Genomic DNA, 13,143 nt, shown 5'->3' with positions numbered 1-13,143 from the left:
AACTTTTGCATAACCTAGGCAGAAAAAATATACCTGCCCGCTTTTGTTCTTGAATATACGACCACACTTAATATTGTGCAGTTCGCAATGTGTGGGCTAAGGAAGTCTGCTTGTTACTAATTCTGCGGTCGCACTTTAAATTGTGCGGACCGCAGAATTTCTTAAGAGGTCGCATAAATGCTCCGCACTATCAATCATAGACTTTCCCTTTGATCTTAAAAAGTGCGGACCACACTTAAAATTGTGCAGGTCGTAGATGAATTCTCCGGCCACAAAAGGCCTCGGCACTGTTCATCAGATTAGGGTGAATTTGAGCCCCTTGCACATCTGTGCAGAAGTGCGGCCAAAATTGAAATTGTGCGGTCCACACTTCCACTTTTGCGGGCCGCACTCCAAATTGTATGAACCGCACTTTCCTCCATTCCTCCTGCATGTTTATCCAACTGTAACATTACTGTTTCTATGTTGTTCTCACTCCCTTACATTAGTCTTAACTGTTCTGAATCATGAATTTCTACTGATATTTTCTTTTGTTCTTGTATAGACAATGGTACAATCACGAGGTCGAGGTGAATCTACCAAAGGAAGAGGAGAATCTTCAAAGTGACGGGGCAGAGGTGCCTTTCCCCCAAGTGTACAGAAAACTATATGCACGAAGAATACAACAGGCTGAGGGAGAGGTAGAGACCTCTCAGAGTCTAGTTCATATGCCCTGTCTAGGGAAGCCTCCTAGAGGAATTCTGTGTCATTGCCAAAGGAGCATACTAAAGAATAGTCCAGGCCACAGTGGCAGCCTGAGCCTCTGGATGTGCCTTATACATCCCACAACACTTCCTAGGGTGCGGAGAGTGACAGTCAAGATCCAATGCAACTATTGTGGTCTCTAAATCTGATAATGCCCTGAATGATGGGAGAGGGGGTACAAGTGCATAGGCAGGATTGGCTAGTTCAAACAACAAGGAGGTCTGGGAAGATATATTTGTGAGCCGCCAGGCATTTTCTGATTTTCGAATATGGTAGCTTGTTAGTTCCTTCGTTCATAAGCGGCAGTTCTTAGTTAAAGATCTTGAAAAATACAACCCTACAGTTTTGGAGCAGTTTACTAAAAGAAAGGGGTGAATGTTGTCCACTGAGAAACTAGTAGATGCAAAGGAGCATCTTGTCCAGGAATTCTATGCCAACATAACGCATATTCTCAAAGGGACAAAGGTAACCAAGGTGCGCAACTTTAAGGTGAAATTTGAACAGCATACTCTGAATGCCTACCTGGGGTTTTATGATGTAGAGCTGAAAGAGTATTTAAGAAAGAAGAGGCTAGGTCGTGGCTTGCAGAGATTCTAGCACCGAGACCCACTCCTCCTTGGATTGTTGTTAGGGTCCCTATCCTCCGAAACACTCTGAGTTTCGAGGTCAAAGGGTGGCAAACCTTTGTATGTAGTAGGCTTGACCCTTGTCTGAATGAGAACAAACTGCCTATCCCTCGAGCTATTCTAGTGGCTTCTACTATGACTGGGTACCCGATCAATGTGGGTGCCCCATTGTCGGCCAAACTCTCCCTTGTGGCACACCCGAGTAACACCTTTTACACCTACTCCATCACTATTACTAAGTATCTAACAGATGCCAAGGTGGAGCCCATGCCATTTGACACCAAAGTCAAGCCAACAGGGCCGTTTGATTGGTACAAGTTGCAGGATCTGAGGAACCCGAAGAAGAGAGCTCAGCCTTCTACTACTGGTGGCCAATCTAATGAGCTGGTAGTGGTAGTTTCTATTCCATTTGATATTCCATCCACATCAGCTGAGCCTTCTACCGGTACAGCAATTGCTATGCTCGAGCCAGTATCCTCAGCTCCTGTTCCAGCTCCTACTACGGTGCCTACCCCGGCTCCAAGGTTGGTACCCATGTTTACAGGTCCATTATCTTCTTTGCGAGTCTCCCAGACATTAGCGAGTCTCAACAATTGGATGCATGTAGCTACTTCAAAGCTATTTGACATCTCCAGTATTGTTGCAAGGTAGACATCTATATGGGCACCCCCGGATGCCTCTAACATTTATGAGAAGCTTAGTAAAGTCTTGGACAACCAAAAATTCATCATGGACACATTGGTACAACATGGCTATGTGATTGAGCAGTTGACCAAGCAAGTGAAGAAAGTGAGGATGTCGTGCACCAGCCAGAAATAAGTTGATGAGCTTCGAGTCGAGGTGACCCAGATAGTTGAGGGAAGAGATTTGCCATTGTCACGACCCAAAATCCAACTAGTCGTGATGGCATCTAACCCAACCCTCTAGGTAACCCAATTAACATCTATCCAATTGCAATGAAATTTAATAAGACAAATAAGTAAAGAAAAATATCTGAATCTTATACATTTATCAAGGACTAGTAGTACAAATCATGAGCTTCTAAGATTTAGAGTTTACAAAGCTAGTATGAAATAATTACATCATCTGTCCAAATATACATAAACAAATCTTTCATAAGTCTAGAGCTACCATGAAAAAGAGGCAGCTATAACCAGAATGCAGGTACATCTTCAAATCCATCTCCCATCGAACACAGCAACATCGGTATCCAACATCTGCCCACAAGGTGCAGAAGTGTAGTATGAGTACAACCGACCCATGTACTCAATAAGTTACAAACCTAACCTTAGGTTAAAAGTAGTGACGAGCTGGGACAAGGTTAGAGTCCAACTCCAATAACCAGCCGCATTTCATAACAATAAAATAAAAGTGGTACAAGAAAATAACCCAGAGATAAGATGCTCAACTCGTTTACAGTTACGAAAAATAGGCATGCTTTACAAGTATATCAGTAAAAATCAAATTTTTTTTATCGGAATCACCAAAGTGTGAGTAGGTTTGTAAAAGTGTGATTTTTCCCAAACACTTTCAACAATAGATAAGATGTTACATTATCAAATGTCATGAGGAAAATATGTCTATATATATATATATATATATCAACTAACAGTCAGTCACTCAGGACTGTATAAGGCCAATCCAGCCCGGGGAAGATCCATCCCCAAATATAAATGCTTCGGGCAAGATCTATGTCCCGGGAAGATCCATCCTCAATATAAATCAACTACGGTCACTGGGGGTGTGTACAGACTCCAAAAGGGCTCTTTCAGCCCAAGCACTATAATAAGCCAGATCCAGGCATAAATAAATAAAAACATGTTACGGTGTGCAGCCCGATCCCATAATATCACTCACAATTAAGCCCTTGGCCTCGCTCAGTCATCCATCTCTCCAATCTCTCGGGCTTACAATGCCATGAAACTAGACCAAAAATGATGATATGATGTGTCAATAAATAGAAACAAAGACTGAGATATGATATGAAATGAATGAACATAACTGAGCATGAACTTGCAACGTATTCAAATAACTCAACAACAGAAATGACCTCAGTCGGTCCCAACAAAATGAGCATATATCCTAGACATGGTTTCTAACATGGATCACAACTCAATGGCTCTAGCACATAGAGATTTCATGGTTACAAATAAGATCAGGTAACTACACAGTACACAAGAATAATAGAGTAAAAATTCACACAGTGCACATCCACACGTCCGTCACCTATCATGTGCGTCACCTCTACACCAAACACAACACGTATATTCAGGGTTCATACCCTCAGCACCAAGTTTAGAAGTGTTACTTACCTCGAACAAGCTAAATCCAATACCGAGCAAGCCAAACGATACTCCAAGGTTTCCATCACGCACGTACCGACCTCTGAATGGATCGAAACTATCCAAAAGCAACTCAAATACATAAATTAATGCCAAAGGAAACAAACCCAATCGATAAAGGTCAAATTATTAATCAAAATCCCAAAATCGACCAAAACCTAAAACCCGGGCTCGTACCTCGGAACCCAACAAAACTCATAAAATCTAACAACCCAATCAATTATGAGTCCAACCGTACTAGTTTCACCCAAATCCGACTCCGAATCGATATTCAAAACTCAAAAATTCACTCTATGATACTTTGGACAAAAAACCCCAATTTTCTTTTTAAAATTCACAATCCAATTACCAAAAACAAAGATAGATTAATACTACTAAAACGGAGTAGAGAACACTTACTCCAATTTATATGGTGAAAAAGCATCTCAAAAATGCCCAAATCTGAGCTCCGCAACTCAAAATATGACCAAATGAACAAACTCTCCATATTAAATATTTTTGCCCAGATGTTCTGCCTTGTTTCATATGCCAAACAATCCCAAAACTCATTTTTAATGCCTCCAATAGATATTTTGTGAAATTTCAGTCAAGTTAGGCTTTTGAATCACTCCATTTGACCTTACAATGAAGGAGATATTTTGGTTTTAATATTTGAAAATAGTGCAAATTTTTAAATACGAAGTCAGTGGTAATTTCATAATTAATTGTTACACCCCATGCTTTCATACGTGAGAGTATGTCGTAAGTCAAGTGATGTAAGCTCAGAAATGATATTATCTTTGAAAGTATATAAAGTAAGTTAATCGTGTTACCTAGGACGTTACAAATACTTAAGATCATGAATACCAAGTACCAAGAGGGTTTAAAGGCTTAGAAGCTAAACGAATTGAAGAAAATAAGTTTCGGTCGACAAGTTAGGAATGTTATAACATGTATTTTTTGGGTGAGAATAGGGTGCTTAACATGATAAGGACATTATGTTATAATTTTTGTTAGCCTTATGATAGTCGTGTGTTATGTTTTGAAGTCAAGCGAGTTGTGGAACAAAAGTTTGCAAAGGTCATCACAAGTTACATTCATAAATGTGCTGAAACTTAGGTCAAATGTAGCTGAACTTTTCTCCCAATATACTAGGACTTACAGAATGATACACATACCAAATTGACTATGTACGAGTCTAGCTTCTAACGCATTACACCGTTCATTGATACAACATTGGAGTAGAGAGATATTCACGTTTTTGCGAGACCGCACAAACAGCTCCCAATGGGACCCACTTAGGTGGTTGACGACCCTTGAACATTTTAAAGGGCTTGGACAGATTATTTTTGGTCATTTTGGAAAAAGGACAGTTCTCATATCTCTCAACACCTCTATGACAATTCTCAAGGGTTCCAAGTCCAATACAAGGGTGTTTTACCTAAACTTAACCTCAAAAGTTAGCGTGAGTGAAGAAGAGAGTCTCTATGGTACTGTGAGGTGATTAAGGGTGCTTGTAAACTAATGGAAGCTTTGGTTCAAGTTTTTTCAGATTATTTAAGGTATGTATAACACCCTATTTCTTGGGATTAATCTTATCTATGTGTTGGTTAAGTTATTTGGATGAAGAATTACAAGATAGAAATTGAAGTTATATAAGAAATTGTTGTCTCTTACTGGACTATTTTGGAGGTGTGTATATGACTTCATATGGCTGGAAATCATGGGGAATAGCTTGGTTATACTAATCTTATTGTTTTTATGCTTTTCAATATGTTGAGTATGTTGATTATGTTGTAAATAGGAGAAGAAGCAACCACACAATACCTAGAAGTTGTTCATGTCATTGTCTTATCTTGTGGGGCTGTTTAATGTTACTTTTATGATGGATATAAGGTTGGAATTTCATGTCAATATATATTTTATATGTTGGACCTATTAATGGTGTTGTAAGTACAGGGGAGATGGAAAAAAGAGTTGGGGTTTGGTTCCAATCCAAGCTTGTCGCTCGTCGTGTTAAATAGCAGTTTTGCGTATGACGTTTCACTTGTTGTTGTGTAGATTGATAGGTGTTTTTGGGCTGGTGGTATATGGTATTGGAGAAGTCCCTTGTTACAAGGGAGATGCTGCCCAAAGTTACATAAACGAGCTACTAGCTTAAGTTACGGACTTAGCCTCTACTCTGCACCGATTTTGAATCTACTTATGCTATGGTAGACTGAGTTGAGTTGTTTGAAGAGTTGCTTGGAAGCTATTAAGGAATCAATGAGGTTAAGGTATGTTAAGGCTAAACCTTTCCTTCATTTTGGAATGATCCAGTAAATATATGTGTTTTATAATGAGACATAAAGAGAAATCATATTCCTGAATTTATGTACATTTTCCTAGTCGCATAAGTTACAACATTCTCCCTTATCGAGACTTCATATTTAGTTTTGTTTTGTCTTCTTTCAGCCAAGAGAGAAGAGAGTCTATATATATATATATATATATATATATATATTACAGTATTTTCACCACTATCGAGCTATAATCGATGGGCAGACCCCTATTAGGCAACCTCAAATAAGATGGTAAGCTATATACTGAGCCTATTGTGGTCGAGCGCCTATGAGCGAGCCCAGAATGGCCGAGATACAGAGCCTAGTATGACCGAGCGCCTATGAGCGAGCCTACTATGGCAGAGCACTTACACATACCAAGAGATATAGGGTCAGACAACTATTTTACTTACTATATTGAGAGAATTGAGTCAGTATGAACAGGTAAGCACATCTTCAGATTATCTTTGACTCCCAGTTACTTTCAGTTATTCTATTATCAATTTTTGTTGTAGCTTTCAGTTATTATATTTTCTTACATACTCGGTACATTATTTGGCGTTGACTTCCCTTTTTCTGGGGACGCTGTATTTCATGCCTGCAGGTCCTGATAGAGAGTTGAGTCAGTATCAACAGGTAAGCATATCTTCAGATTATCTTTGACTCCTAGTTAATTTCAGTTATTCTATTATCAATTTTTGTTGCATCTTTCAGTTATTATATTGTCTTACATACTCGGTACATTATTTGGCATTGACTTCCCTTTTGTCGGGGATGTTGTATTTCATTTCTGCAGGTCCTGATAGACAGTTGGACAGACCCTCCCAGTGGACAAAGTCAAACATCAGCTTGGTTTGTAAGCTCCACTTCCTCGGAGTTACTAGGTCTAGACCTTGGAGTCTATTATATATATATAGGTTTGATGGGTAGGTCGAGGCCCTGTCCCGACCATGATACAGTTCAATTATCTCTAGAGGCTTGTAGACGAGTCCTGTATATTTTGTATATTAGTAGATGTTCATGGCGGCTTTGTCAGCCTGCACATTTATATATGTCAGCTTTTGGGTATGTTTACCCCTCATATGAAAGAGTTGTTATTTTTAGATGATTTAGAATATGGCCTCATCGGCCTAAGTTGAGGGTTATACCTCCAAATTTCGTAGTTACAGAGTGGTATGCTCGGGCCGAGTATGGTACCAGGTGCTGGCCACGCCTCTTCAGGTTTGGGGCGTGACAAACTTTGTATCAGAGTAATTCTATCCTAGGGAGTCTACAAGTCGTGTCTAGTAGAACCTTATTTATAGATGTGATGTGAACCACATTATATAAACATGAATCTTCAAGGCATTTAGGAGTCGGTTACCCTTCTTTCAAATCGAAATTGTGCTTTAAAGCTGAGTCATAAGAGTTCAAGCCATGACTAATGTTTGTTAATGATATAGAGATACTTGCAATTAGAAAAATTACAGTTAGCTAGAGGGCTGATACAAAAGCAAGTAAGGGAACTAGTAGAGAGAGAATTCTTGACAACGTGGCCCAGATTCAGGCCCTATCAGATCATGCATACTAGATGTGTAAATTTCAAGCTTAAGTCCCTAAAATGCGAATATCAAACACACCACATGAATAGCAGGCCATGGGAGTATCATAAGGTAAAAGTATAAGTTTCAACAGGTAACAGAAGCAAGGTGAAGGAGGGTACGAGGTACCCAATTAGTGGAGATTATCAATATTTACAATTCAGGAAAAAAATATAAGCATTTTGAGTTACCTTCAACAGTAATAGAGGTATATACAATTGGCCACACCTATCTCAATTATGCCATGTGGAAGCTAACAGATATAGTTAAGAGAAGGATGGGATATCAGAATCCAGCTGGGATTAGAGTAACCCAAAATGGTGGATAGATTGTTAGCATTAAATGACACTTCAGAAGGATATTTCAAACATGGTAATAGTTCTCCTTGGGAGATATCAAGATAGTGCATCTAGAATAGTACAGATAGATATGAATACTAGAATGTTCAAAAAATTGAGAAGGTAGGAACTAGCATCCTATAAGGGATAAATATTTACTTTAGTATGACTCTCGTCCTAGTAAAGAGAGAATATTAGGCGACCCAAAGAGCTAGTGAGATAGATCAAGGGGAGCTAAAGTGAAAGAATATTTTGTTGAAGTTTTCAGAATAATGTAATAGGCAGAGATATTAGTAGGAGAATAAGAAGTGTGTAAATGAAGCATTATGAGTAAGACATGATAAATGAACTATAACAATAAATCAAAATATGACAGTATGACAAAGTCTATAGTCAAGTGAAGGAAAAAACAAGAGAAGATAGGTCTTTATACTATAAAAGAGTATATGCCATAAAGTCGTATCCTTTTTTCGAAAAATGAGTTGGTGACTCCAACATGATTACTAGAAGGCTAAGTTAGAGCCCAGAAGTAATAAAAGTTAAGGACCAAAGGATTTGATAATAGTCGGCATCATGAGAATTTCAGAGATCGCAATCCGGCAATGATAGAATGGACAACAGAAGAATATCCTTTAAAGGTCATTCAGGAAAATGCATCCCTAAAGAAAGCATTGTGAGTAGAGTTAAGTTTAAGGGACTAAGTATGCCCATTACACTAGGTGTCACCCTCATGCGTAAGAAATTCAATTATCCTTGGTATAGAAGGGTTATTGCAACGCGAGTAAAAGTCAGTGAAGATGTGAAAAGATGCCAAAGATGAAGGTGTAAAACATATATAGGTAAATCTTCACATCATTAAATGTTAGTACTCCCCTAAAGGGGGAAAATGGTGTGATGTGGAATTATATTAGAGTTAAGTGGTTCAGATAACTATAGAATAGTAAAAAGGCAAAAGGAATGAGATAACATTTATTCAGATCCTATAGATATGTTACGGCTTCAGAATATTATGTAAGCACAACACTGGGAAGGGGAAGTAAGGGTTATGGCACAAGATTTTAGTGATAAATAAGTGCAAATGAACACTTGATACATAAGGAACCAGTGTGAGAGGTAAGTTAAGACAATGGAAACAACCGAAGAGAGATTTTGCGAAATATAGATATGAGAATGGATCAACGAGTAGCTAGTAGTTGATTCAGGAAGAGTCTAGTTATGGCTAGACAAGAGGATACAGACAAATCAGCAAATCGTGCAAGATAAACGTAGTATACCCAAACATAGTGAATTTAGTCCCGCAGATATGACATCATAATCCTTGAGAAATATTTAAATAGGAGTTGGGGTAGTTGAAGGTACCATGTAAGTGTTACAGAAATAAAAGAGAATACCACTGGGGAGATAGTCAAAAACTTTAGTTCAGAAGTAACCCTACGTTCACTAAGGCACAGAGGTAAGCAACTAAGGGTAACTATGGGCGAGTAAGAACATCAAAAATTCTATGAGGTATACAATGTAATAAACTCGTAGGTTTAGGAGAGCCAAAGGGTCTTTCTTGAGTATTACAACGAAAGACTTGCTGAGAAAATAATGAAGAAGGCTTCAATCTAAGCATAGTAACTTCAAGAATAAATGGTCTTGTAATAGCAGTCTCACTATAATATTGTATGCACTCCATAAAAAAATGGCACCTATCGTGACTAAAGAACGGGAATTAAAATCCAAAGTAATATTTGAGATCATATGAATTGCACAAAAATTCCAACATGTGTGGGAACTAAGATAAGCCAAGTATTCAGGCAACATGTGGCAGAAAGACTAGGAAAAATAATTGCTTACGTTTAAAAAAAAGCTGAGAAGGAATGAAAGGAATTATTCTATCAATGACCCAAATTTAGTTACGTTATGAACGCACTTAAGATTTTGGTGTATTATCCATACAGTATATATGTTGACACTCATACAACTGAAGAAGATTCCGGTATAAGTTAAAAGAAAGATTTGAGTCCAGGTCAAAAACAAAGGATTGAATTGTTAGAAGATTATATCATGAATATTCCATAGCGTGCATGAAATGCTAAACTAATAACTAATATCCTGAATCGCAGATCAGAAGATAGCTTAAGCCTAAATAAAGGTTGAGAGAGAAGAGGAAACTAAAGAGTTACATTAACTAAGTAAATCAGGAGTTTGATTATTAGACCAACATAATTATAGAAATCTCGATTGAGAATATTGCAAACTCACTCTTAATATCAAAGGTACAAGAGAGATATTAAAGCAGTCATATTCTATAATGGCTATACGATAAAGCCAGTTAGAAGAATACCAGCCTCATAAGAAATTAGTATGAAGCTCCCGCCAGATTGTGTATGCACTAGAGATGCAAGTTTATAATAAAGCTTCATGTAGTGGATGTGAATTCTACCTATGTGGAAACAAGGTTATGAAAGAGGAAGAAGATACAATGTGAGATTAAAATCTAAGCAAGGTAAAGGTAAAGAAGGTACGCGATGCTCAAGTATAGAAGGTTGTGAAGTCCATACTTCAGATAGAGGGCTATAGGCACTGTGATTCAGTATCCAAAAATGATAGTGGTGTCATCAGTAGCATATCTTCCACCCTATGGTTTCTAGGTACCGAGAGGTCTAGTTAAGAGAGTAAAGAAGAGTTAGAGACAGCGTGATGTCTTGCTTGAGGTATCAAAAAAACATAAGGAAATCTATGGTGCTTTCAAGGTAAAGAAAGGTTGAGAGTAGTATAAATAGATATGTGTAGGTCGCAAGCTAAAGTATGGTAGAGTTACAAGGTTTTAGGTAGACAGGAGTAAGGATAAGAAAATGTGGGTGAGAAGGTGACAAGAATAGGTAAGGCCTCGGGATTATGCCCATCAAAACAAGAGTGTTGATGAATTCCGTAAGTTATAGAAAGGTCAGTACAACCTGAATGAGCTCAGAGAAGTCTAAGACTATGAGTGATTTGAAGAGATGAAATGTTGTCCTGGTAGTATAATAAGGGTGTAATTGTGATAGATAAGAGGATGATGTTAAGGCCTTTGATTGGTTAATGATTCATAGAAAAGGGATTTCATGAATTGCACAGGATTATAATACCCCCATAAGGTGAATAACGTTGGGATGCCATGAAATACGATTATTGAAATATAATATTACCCCTAGGTGGATCAGGAAAATAACATTAGGTATTCCGCGATGAGATGTAAGCCCTCAACATTAAGGTGAATCAACAATATATGGATAAAAGTTCCAAAGTATGAGATGAGATAAGGTTGTCATTCTTAAGATGAACAATAATGAGGAAGCATTAAAGGACTTAGATTTATACATATGGGATAAGCAGTGAGAGAGTAAGCTGGAGTTAGGTAGCAGACCTCGGTAATAATAAATCGAAGTAAGAGTTATTGTATAGTATGACCTACCTAGATGTATTAAAACCATAAGCATAGATAACCGATGTTATAAAGAAATGTATGTCAGTATTCATAAGTTTGATAAAGTAACGAGCGAGGAATTTCAGTACAACTATAGATGCACAGAGGGATAGCTTGTCATAGCTCTGTATATGTTCACAAAATGAGGCCTAGAGATTATCTAAAAGCTATAGGGAAAAGGAGAGAAGAGCCCATAGGAACATATACAAGGACAGAGTTGTACCGGCTGGATGACATAAGGTAGAAACAATTACGAGATTGGAAGAATTCCGATCACAAGTCGTAGTGTGAGAAAGAGGCCTAGAGGGGGGAATGCCCCGGCCTTTGGATTTATTCATAGAATAGCTGCCTAGATGGAAAAGACTATATAAAAGTATTCATTAGAGATATGGGTAATGAGACTGATAAGTGCATCAGTCAATGTTCACGGACGAATGTTCCGAAGGTGGAATGATGTTACACCTCATGCTTTCGTACGTGAGAGTATGTCTTAAGTATAGTGACGTAAGCTCAGAAATGAGATTGTCTTTTTATAAAGTAAGTTAATCGTGTTATCTTGGACATTACAAATACTTAAGATCATGAATACGAAGTACTAAGAGGGTTTAAAGTCTAAGAAGCTAAACGAATTGAAGAATATAAGTTTCGTTAAAGGTCGACAAGTTGGAAATATTATAACACATACTTTTTGGGTGAGACTAGGGTTCTTAACATGCTAAGGAGGTTATGTTATAAGTTTTATTAGTTGTATAATAGTATTTTGTTATGTTTTGAAGTCAACCGAGTTGTGAAACAAAAGTTTGCTAAGGTCATCACAAGTTACATTCATAAAATGTGCTGAAAATTATGTCAAATGTAGGTGAGCTTTTCTCTCAATATACTTGAAATTACGGGATCCTCAACCTACCAAATTGAATATCTATGAGTCTAGTTTCTAATTCATTAAACCATTCATCTATACAATATCGAAGTAGAGATATATTCATGTTTCCGCGAGACCGCACAAGCAGCTCCCAATAGGACACACTTAGTCGGTGGACGACCCTTGGACATTTTAAAGGACTTGGACGGCTTATTTTTGGTCATTTCCGACCAAGTACAGTTCCCAAACTCTCTCAATACCTCTCTAACAGTTCTCAAGGATTCCAAGTCGAATACAAGGACGTTTTACGTAAACCTAACCTCAAAAATTAGCTTAAGTGAAGAAGAGAGTGTCTATAGTGTTGTTAGGTGATTAAGGGTGCTTGTAAGCTAAAGGAAGCTTTCGTTAGAGATTTTAAGATTATTTAAGGTATGTATAACACCCTATTTCTTGGGATTAATCTTATCTATGTGTTGATTAAGTTATTTGGATGAAGAATTACAAGATAGAAATTGAAGTTGTATAAGAAACTGTTGTCTCTTATTGGACTATTTTGGAGTTGTGTATATGACTTCATATGGATGGAAATCATGGGGAATTGGTTATAATGTTCTTATTGTTGTTATGATTATCAATATGTTGAGTATGTTGATGATGTTGTAAATAGTAGAAGAAGCAACCACGCAATACCTAGAAGTTGTTCATGTCATTATCTTATCTTGTGAGGCTGTTTGATGTTACTTTTATGATGGATATAAGGTTGGAATGTCATTCCAATATATATATTTATATGATGGACCTATTAATGGTGTTGTAAGTACAGGGTATATGGGAAAAAGAGCTAGGATTTTGTTCCAATCCAAGCTTGCTGCTCGTCGTGTTAAATAGCAGTTTTGTGTA

Source organism: Nicotiana tabacum, chromosome 5 (genome assembly GCF_000715075.1).
Source record: "Nicotiana tabacum cultivar K326 chromosome 5, ASM71507v2, whole genome shotgun sequence".
Taxonomy (NCBI): Eukaryota; Viridiplantae; Streptophyta; class Magnoliopsida; order Solanales; family Solanaceae; genus Nicotiana; species Nicotiana tabacum.
The sequence above is the reverse complement of the archived record's forward strand: the minus strand, read 5'-3'. Positions refer to the sequence as shown.